This window comes from Malania oleifera, chromosome 2, assembly GCF_029873635.1.
Source record: "Malania oleifera isolate guangnan ecotype guangnan chromosome 2, ASM2987363v1, whole genome shotgun sequence".
Classification (NCBI taxonomy): Eukaryota; Viridiplantae; Streptophyta; class Magnoliopsida; order Santalales; family Ximeniaceae; genus Malania; species Malania oleifera.
Window position 1 is genome coordinate 31,978,593 of NC_080418.1, and position 10,111 is coordinate 31,988,703.

Consider the following 10,111-nt stretch of genomic DNA (forward strand, 5'->3'; position numbering starts at 1 on the left):
TTATATATATATATATATGTGTGTGTGTGTGTGTGTGTGTGTGTGTGTATTTAGGGATGCTTCCTGAATTGAAATTTGATTTCATTCCCCAGCCCCCCTCTCGGCTCACTCTCACGCCCTCCTACTCTCTCTCTCTCTCTCTCTCTCTCTCTCTCTCTCTCTCTCTCCTCAAACACTCTCTCTCCCTCTTCAATTTCTTGGCATTTCTCGACTTAATTGAAAAACGGAAAACCATATTTGAGTCCCAAGTTCACTCCTGAACATTCAAAAATTTAACCGATTAAATTGTAAAATGTGGTTACATAAATTATTTATATGTTTTTCTAGATATTCTGGTATATGGAAATGAGGTTTTTGGATTATAATTGTCAATAAGTATATTTTTTTGGGAAAAATGAGTATATTGAGTTTATTAAACCCTAGAGGATGATGATCCATTTTATTTTTAGTAAAATGTATGTACTTTCCAGGCAGTTATTAAATTATGATTTATTACTCAAATTGTATGGCATGAGAATATATACATTAATTGTAAAAAATGTTTTTAAAAATTTTGGAATTATGATATGAGTATAAATTTTCGTGTGTTGATTTCATATGGTTGTGTGCCAATTTTATATGGATGTGTGTTGAGTATGGATGGTTGTGTACTGATTTTATATGGTCGTATGCCAGATATGATGTGATATGATTTTACATAGAATAAGTTGTGAAAATGACAGATTTCATACAGTATTATGAAAATGAAATTATGTTACTGTTATATTGTATGAAATACATTATATGGTAGAAGAACCCTGATGGACTGGTTCAAATTGAGAGCATGGTACCGTAGCTATGATGATGATAGTCAATGCAACCACACTACTTGAAGAGAGTGTTAGTAATGGAAGTCGATTGGGCCTGCAAAGCGATGATGATCGCCCCTCGGTTTAGACCAGGTTGCGGTGGGCTAATCGTAATACAGATGCGTTAGATTTGACTTAGCCTGGTGGTGAGTCAGCCATGGCTAAGCCCCGCCTTTGGGCCGCACAACCCGATTATGTGGGGTTATTACATGATTATGTATAAACATCAATTCAGAGGAAAAACTTCTTATGTGTGTGTATATATATATATATGATGAGTTAATTTATTGCAGAGAATTATATATTATGATACGACATGCTTTGAAAATGAAATATGTGTTTTCAAATATATATACATAAGTGTGAGATTAGATTTATATGTTTTGTCAATTAAAGTTAATTATTTAATGAATGTGTTTTCTAGAATACTAAAACTCATGATGCCACACACTGATAATAATCTACTCCTTCTTACTGAGAGGTGTCTCACTCCTATAATCTTAAACATTTTAGGAGATCCAGGCAGCTGAGTGAAGCGAGCTCCGAGGTAGAGGAGGCCTAGGTATTATAGTTCAGGGTAAGTGTTTTAAGATAGGGATATGTTTTGTATAATCCTTGGAATATTTTATGATTTCTTTTTTCGAAAATATTAATATATGTATATATTTTTGAAGACATTAGAACTCTGGTATTGTATATGAGGATCAGGTACATTATATTTTCCATTGCTTTGTTAGGATCTATTTATGGACAGGTGTGTTGGAATTGGTGTATTCCCAAGATGGGGGAAAATTGAAAATTTAAAAATTCTTCCTAGGTTTAACTAATCCAATAGGCAGTATTTCACAAACTTAGGGTCTTTCTATGTATTCACAATCCCAAACAAATATTCAAATAATAAACATAAACATACAAGCGCAGAAAGTAAATTGCGGAAAATAAAATCAACACTAGATATGTTATCGAGATTTGGCTAATACTACCTATGTCCTCGCCTCTAGCTCGCAAGCCCAAGGATTCCACTAATGCTCACTTAACGAGTAGAGCGGCACCGATTACAACCAGGTCAATTAACGGGGCTGACCTCAACCTACAATCGCACCTTACCAGGATGGTGTACCTAACTTTCCTAGTTAGGTCCAAGCAAATCCGAGACTATTCAACATGACTAGTCTCCCTCTTCAGACCCATGCCTAGAATACAACGAATATAAAACTTTATGTACATGGAAATATGTTTCTACACAAGCAAATATGTACTACAATACGCACAAGTAATAATCAACGCACACCAATTATGTAAGACCTATAAGCTCAATGTTGTATATACGCAAACAACACTCAATATAATGTATAATCTCAAATATGCACAAGAGTGTCTAAACAAGCTATTCTTTGAAACAAGATATACTAAATCTCAATGTTAGATTAGGGTTTCAAAGATGCTAACAATAATATTCAAACAAAGTCAAAAATATTTTCTCAATGTAGCAAGTACAAGAGTTTTTTTTTTTTAAATCAAGCTTGAAAAAATATTTTGCATACAAAAATATTGCTTAAGGAATCATGCAATATCAATACAAAGACCCTAAAGCAAATGAGTTTTCTCACACAAGATTTATTTATTCAAATCAGTTGGAAAAAGTCTAGCCTAACTCTCGAGATAAAAATCAATCAACACAAATTTCAAATGAGGGTTAAAGGCTATTTAAAATAGAGCACAAATATTTTAAACACTCTCTCTAAGCTTGAATAATCAAGAAATATGACACAGGAGAGTATTTGGGAGTAGTATAAGCAAAATAGGATTGAAAATATTTAGAGAATATTTGCTTAATGATTTTTTTTGCTAAACAACTCTTAATAAAAAAAAAAATGAATGTATATATATATAGACAAGGGGAAAAAATTAGCTGTTGGAGACATGCTGGTAATTTTCAAAAATGTTTTAATTATGCTTAAGAAAATTAACCATGTTTAACCGCGGTAAAATTTGGACCAACCCGAGAGGTTCGATCGACTGTACTTAAGGTTTGGTAGACCACTTTGGGTGGTTTGGTCGACCAGCTCATTTTTGAACTGAATATATGGTCGACCAGACTTACGGCGATTCCAAAGTGTCCACGGTTCGGTTGACCGAAACTTGTTTGGTTGACCGTATTCCTAACGTCGGTTAACCAGCATGAAAATGAATTGGTTTCGTCGGTCGACCATAGTGTTGGGGTTTCCCACATTGGGATTCGGTCGACCAAGTTGGTGAAGTTAAAAATGGTTCGGTCGACCGTATCATGGTCAACACGTTGACCTCCCCAGTGGTTCGGTCGACCAACATATTTGAACTGGGCTAGTTCGATCAACCGAACTTGCTTCTGTCATGTGATTTTGGTCCTGATTATTATGCATCAAAGTGAAGGGACCTAGGGTCTTTTCTAAGGCCTTTTTAAGCTTCTTAATTAATCCCAAAAACCTGGCGTCGGTCGACCAAAGGGTGATCTCTAATGTCTTTCTAAGGTCTTGAGCTTATAGTCCTATATGCATGATATGCAGATTATTATAGAATCATTTGAAATGAAATTATTATAAACCCAATAATATTACAAAAAATAATAAATGTGTCTAGATCTTCATTTTCTTCAAGTCCATGTGTATCATATGATACTGCTAATTTGTCTTGCACACAAACTAGATCACACATAAGATTCTTGTGTTTTGTCAGCATTAAAACCAGAGATTGGACTCAAAAAGTCAACAAGGTATGTCCCTGGTACCCCACTTTGGGTTAGAGTTGATATTGTCCATATTATTATTGGTATCAAAGCATATTTATACCGTAGAATTTACAGGGTCGTTGTAGTTGTGGTATTAGAGCCTAAGTTGCTAGATTTTGTAGACTTTAGTGGATAACAATACCAGAGTATAGGAATGGATCTTGATGAGGATAGGAAATGGGGTACATTAGGATTTTTGTAAGTCATTATTAAAGGTTAAAGAAGAATTTAGGGTTTTATCTCATAGCCTGGAGGCAGGAATTCCATGATGGTTTCTGTGATTTTCCTAACATGATGGTTTCAGGAAAGTCATGGTAAACTATCGTCAGTTCTTGTTTCTAAGTGGTAAGACTGAATCTTAAATTGGGATCATGGATATAAGTTGGTTTATTGTATGAGAATATTTTATGGTTTCTTAGTTAGATAAATGCATTAGTCATGTTATGATGTTAGGATTCTAAGACTATATTCATTCCATTTTTAGGATAGACCCTAGGAGTAGCAATGTGAATGCTGGTGGTGGTAACAATGTGGGGCCTTCTGACGTGGGCAACAGTGGTTCTGATACGATGTTGTGCTTATCGCCCAACAAGTCATGGCAGAGATAGCAAGAAACTCAAGAGAATAGGGCTACCCACTGGCTCACTAGGGTTGCACCATCAAGAAGTTTATTCGGATAAATCCCCCATCATTCTTAGGAGGAGCAGACCCATTTGTGGTAGAGAACTGGGTCCAGGAGATTGAGGAGATATTGGTAGTCCTCCCTTGCACTAAGGAGTAGAAAGTTTTGTTTGCTACTTTTAAGATGATGGGGGAAGCTAAACATTGGTGGAGATTAGTGAGGCTATTAAAGGAGCAGAGGCCAATACCTGCAGACTTGACTTAGAGTTGTTTCAAGGAAATATTTTTCGAATGATACTTCCCCGCTACTACCAGGAAAGCTAAGGCGGAGGAGTTTCTGAATTTACCTTAGGGGCACCTGACAGTTCAACAATATGCAGCTAAATTTGTTAAGTTGTCTCGTTTGTCCCGTATATGGTGCCAGATGAGGAGAAAAAGGCGAGGAGATTCGAGAGAGGCCTGATACAAGGGATTTATGAATAGGAAGTGGCTTTCCAGGTCCAGAACTTTTTCAGAGTTAGTGGATAAAGCAGATAGAAACGAGTCTACAGAGGAGCACAAGGATGTATAGTCATAGAAATAAACCCACGCCTCCTGATTTTCAAACAAGTACCAGTTAGGGCCTATGGGGGAGAGATAAAAACAGTGCGGGCTAGAGACAAATGATGGGGAGTCGAGGATGTCAAGGTGGTCGGTCTTATCTTACTTGCCCTATATGCAATAGGAGGCACGTGGGAGAATGCCGAGTTAGGGCAATTATCTGCTATTGGTGCGGTCGGCCCAACCATATGGCACGAGATTGTCGTGCGCTGTCAAGTAATGTTTTTTCTCCTAGACAATTCCATGGAAACAATCAGGCACCCCGAGACAGCCAATAGAGGAACACTGCTCAGGCACAAGTCTACTCTCTCACACCAAGGGATGCAGAGACTGCAGGAGACGTGGTGACAGGTATTATTTTCATGTTTTCAATTAAAGTTGTTGTTTTGTTTTACTTAGGGGCAACACACTCGTTCATATCTCGGGAGTATATTAAATTGTGTGGGATAGAACCTCAACTATTGGATGTAGAATTATTTGTGGCCACACCGACAGGAGTAGTAGTGGTATGTAGAAAGGTGCTTAAAGGATATCTAGTGGATATTTAGGGAAGAATGCTACCAGCCGATCTCGTAGTGCTTGATATGCACAGATTCGACGTGATTCTGGGGATGGATTGGCTAGTTGCCAATTATGCTAGTATCGACTATCATCAGAAAGAGATAGTATTCAAACCTCCTAGGGAACAGGAGTACAGGTTCGTTGGGTCAAATGTGCGCTCCTCACCACAAATATTGTCAATCGTTTAGGCAAAAAGGTTACTCCTAGAGGGATGTCAAGGGTACTTAGCCTGTGTGAAGGAAGCACCAATAGGAGACCTAAAGATTGAAGATATTCCAATGGTGAAGGAGTTTTCAAATGTATTCCCAGAGGATTTACCTGGGTTTCCTCCCGACCGTGAAATCAAGTTTTTTATTGACTTATCTCTAGGGACGACACCAATCTTTAAAGCTCCCTATAGAATGGCTCCGACAGAGTTGAAGGAATTGAAGAAGCAATTACAGGAATTACTGGATAAGGGGTTTATCAGACCCAATGTGTCATCCTGGGGCGCACCAGTTTTGTTTATTAAAAAGAATGACGGGTCGATAAGGATGTGTATCTACTATCGGGAAATAAATAAAGTAACGATTGAGAACAAATACCCATTACCCCGAATTGATGATCTATTTGACCAAATCTAGGGAATGTAGGTTTATTCTAAGATTGACCTTTGATCTAGGTATCATCAAGTGAAAGTCAAGGTAGAAGATGTTCCAAAGATTATTTTTCAAACCAGATGTGGCCATTATGAGTTTTTGGTTATGCCTTTCGGAATGACTAATGCCCCTACAACATTTATGGACCTAATGAACAGGGTCTTCCATGAATACCTGGATTAGTTTGTGGTAGTGTTCATAGATGATATTTTGATTTATTCGAGGAATCCTGAGGAGCACGAAAATCATTTGAGGCTGGTACTTCAGTTGCTAAGGGAAAAGAAGTTTTATGCTAAAATTAGGAAATGTGAATTCTGGTTGGATAAAGTTGCATTCCTTGGACATGTGATATCTGGGGATGGTGTTATGTGGACCCAAGCAAGATAAAGGCAGATGTGAATTGGGCGAGATCAAAGAATGTTCAAGAAATCAGAAGTTTCTAGACACTATCGGGTCCTCTAACATAGTTGAAGAGGAAAAATGTGAAATATGAGATGACTGATGATTGTGAGCAGAGTTTTTAATAACTGAAACAGCGACTTGTCACTACTCCAGTTTTGACCATTCCATCAAGAAATGATGGTTCGTGATTTATAGTGATGCATCTCAGAAAGGGCTGAGGTGTGTTCTAATGCAACAGGGAAAAGTTGTGTCATATGCTTCTTGGCAACTCAAGGAGTATGAGAAGAACTACCCCATACATGATTTGGAATTGGCAGCAAAGGTACACGCGTTAAAAATCTGGAGGCATTACCTGTATGGTGGAAGGTATGAAATTTTCACAGATCATAAAAGTTCGAAGTACTTTTTCACGTAGAATAAGTTGAATATGAGACAGAGGAGGTGGCTGGAATTGATTAAAGGTTACGACTGTACCATTAGTTACCACTCAGGGAAGGCTAATGTGGTAGCCGATGCTCTGAGCCGGAAGTCAGGGAGTGCATTTGTATTAGCAATGGTAGCTCAACATCATATCAGGATAAATTTAGAAAGGCTTGGTGTGGAGCTAGTAGAGGAAAATCATTAGGCATTTATTGCTAATCTGGTACTTCAGCCAACTGTATTGAAAAGAATTAAGATTGCTCAGATGAAAGATGTAGAGTTGGTAAAGATTAGGGATAAAGTGTAGAGTGGACTAGGAGCACATTTTAATATCTCAGATGATCGAGTTTTGAGATTTCGTACCAGGTTATGTGTAACTGATGACGCTGAGATTAAAAGAACTATTCTAGAATAGGTGCATCGTTCCTTATATACAGTGCATCTAGGAAGCACTAAAATGTATAGAGATCTACGAGAATCCTTCTGGTGGAACAATATGAAGAGAGAAATTTTCATATACGTGGAGCAGTGCCTGACATGCCGGCAGGTAAAGGCTGAGCATCAGAGGCCACTAAGGCCATTGCAACCACTTCACATTCCCGAATGGAAATAGGAGAACATTTTTATGGACTTCTTCACGGGGTTACCACCAGCACTATATGGGCAAAACGCCATATGGATAGTTGTTGACCGTATGACGAAGACTGCTCATTTTCTTCCAATCAGGGCTAACTACTCCATGAATAAGTTGGCAGAATTGTATATGCAGGAGATAGTTAGACTTCATGGTGTGCCAGTTTTCATCGTGTCAGATTGGGACCCACGGTTCAAATCTCAGCTCCGGAAGAGCTTACAGAGAGCCTTGGGATCCCAATTGACTTTTAGCACGACATTTCACCCCCGAACCGATGGAAAGTCAGAAAGGACAATTCATATACTAGAAGATATACTACGGGCTTATGTGCTGGACTTTGGAGGTAGCTGGAATCAGTATTTGACACTGGTGGAGTTTGCTTACAACAATAGTTACTAGGCCAGTATTGATATGGTACCGTATGAAGCATTATATGGTCGGAGGTGTCGAACTCCACTCTATTGGGACAAAGTTGGTGAAAGACAAATTTTGGGGCCGGAGATTGTACACCAGACTTTTGAGAAAGTCAGGCTTATCCAGGAAAGAATTAAAACAGCTCAGAGTCGGCAGAAAAGTTACGCAGATATCCGTCGAAGAGCATTGGAATTTTGTGTAGGAGATAACGTGTTTTTTAAAATTGCACCAATGAAAGGAGTGATGAGATTCAGAAAGAATGGTAAGCTAAGCCCTAAGTATATTGGACCATTCGAGATACTGAAAAGAGTTGGTCTAGTTACCTATAGGTTAGCGCTACTCCTAGCAGTCTATAGGAACCATGATGTGTTCCATGTATCTATGTTGAAAAAGTACATCCTGCATCCTTCACACATGATAAGCTACGAGTCCTTGGAGCTTAGAAATACTTCATCTTATGATGAAGTTTCGGTTTAGATCTTAGACAAGAAAGAGTAGGAATTACGCACCAAAAAGATCCCGCTAGTAAATGTGCTCTAGCGTAATCACGCAGTTGAGGAAGCCTCATAGGAACTAGAGGAGGAAATACACTAGAGGTACCCACACTTGTTCAGCGGGGCCCAAAGTTAGACAGATAATGTAATAGTTTAGGTAAGTATTAGTTTGTATGTAAGCAAGTTTTGCGCAAGTTAGATAGTTGAGAATTAATTGTAAATCTAAATGTGATGGTTTTTATATCAAGTGGTTTTGGGAGAGTTTTTATGTGATTAATTGTAATCTTCCAGAATCTTGTGATGTAACCACGGTATTCCTTCGCCAAAAGTGAATTTTGGGACGGGGCCACTATGTGGGTGGCTGCTGGCTCTTCTTAGAATTGGATAAACATTTCAGTGATTCCCAGAGGAGGTTGAGATAAGTGTAAGTTAGCAAATTTCGAGGGCGAAATTTTTATAAGGAGGGGAAGATGTAGTGATTCAAAAAAAAATAATTATTATTAAATTTAATTTAATTAACTAATTAAATTAATAATTAATTATATAATAATAATTATTAATTAAATAATATAATATTGAACTTTGATTTCATTCCCCACTCCCCCTCTCAACTCACTCTCACGTCCTCCCTCAATTTCGCTCTCTTTTTGTCTCTCTCCTCAAACACTCTCTCTCTCTCTCTCTCTCTCTCTCTCTCTCTCTCTCTCTCTCTCTCTCTCTCTCTTCAATTTCTTAGTATTTCTCAACCAAATTGAAAAATGAACACCATATTCGAGTCCCAAATTCGCTCCTGAACATTTTAACGGAACGAATTTATCATTGGGACGTCGTAGGCACCACTCCAAGGCTAAGGTAAGGGAAATAGTGTAAAGACCCGGAAATTTAAAAGGATTAAAATAATTTAGAAAAAAATAATAATAAATAAAATAACAAATAAATAAATAAAAGGAATGGTGTGGGAAAAAGAAAAAAAATTAAAAATAAAGAAATTAAATTAAATTAAGATAAATTAAATAATTAAATAACTAGTTATTAAATTAAATATTTTTACATTGGATTAAAAAAAAACTAATTGAAATAAAAGAAATAAATATATGATTAATGTAATATATAGATATATATATATATATATATAATAAGTATATGATAAGATATATATATATATATATATATATATATATATATATCTATATATCTATATATATATATACATATGATAAGTATAAGTTTAATATATATATAAAGTTACTGACAGAATGAGAAAAGAAGAAAAGAAGAAAGAAGAAGAAGAAAGAAAGAAGGAGGAAGAAGAAGCTGTCAGGCGAAGACACCCCCCCCTCTGTTCTGTTCTGTGTGCTGCGCCATCCACTCCTCCGTCTCCGTCTCTCTCCTTCTCTCAATTATTCGGTGAGTTTGCAATGGATCAGGAAACGGAAGGTGCCGTTGCAATCCTGGTTCCGCTGCCGATATTTCTATTGGAGTAGATTTTTCATGGGAAAGGTTTAGGCACTGCTCCTAGGGAAAGGTAATTTTTCCCCATTTTCTCAATTTTGCCGTTAATATGTGATTAAATTGATGAACGGATACTACCACGGGGTCCTAGTCGTCGTCACCATCATTTTGACGTGGGTAATTTGTCAATTGGGGTTTTCTAAACCCTACTCCAAAGCAAAAGTGAGATTTGGAAAATTTGACAATTTGGCTAAATTTAA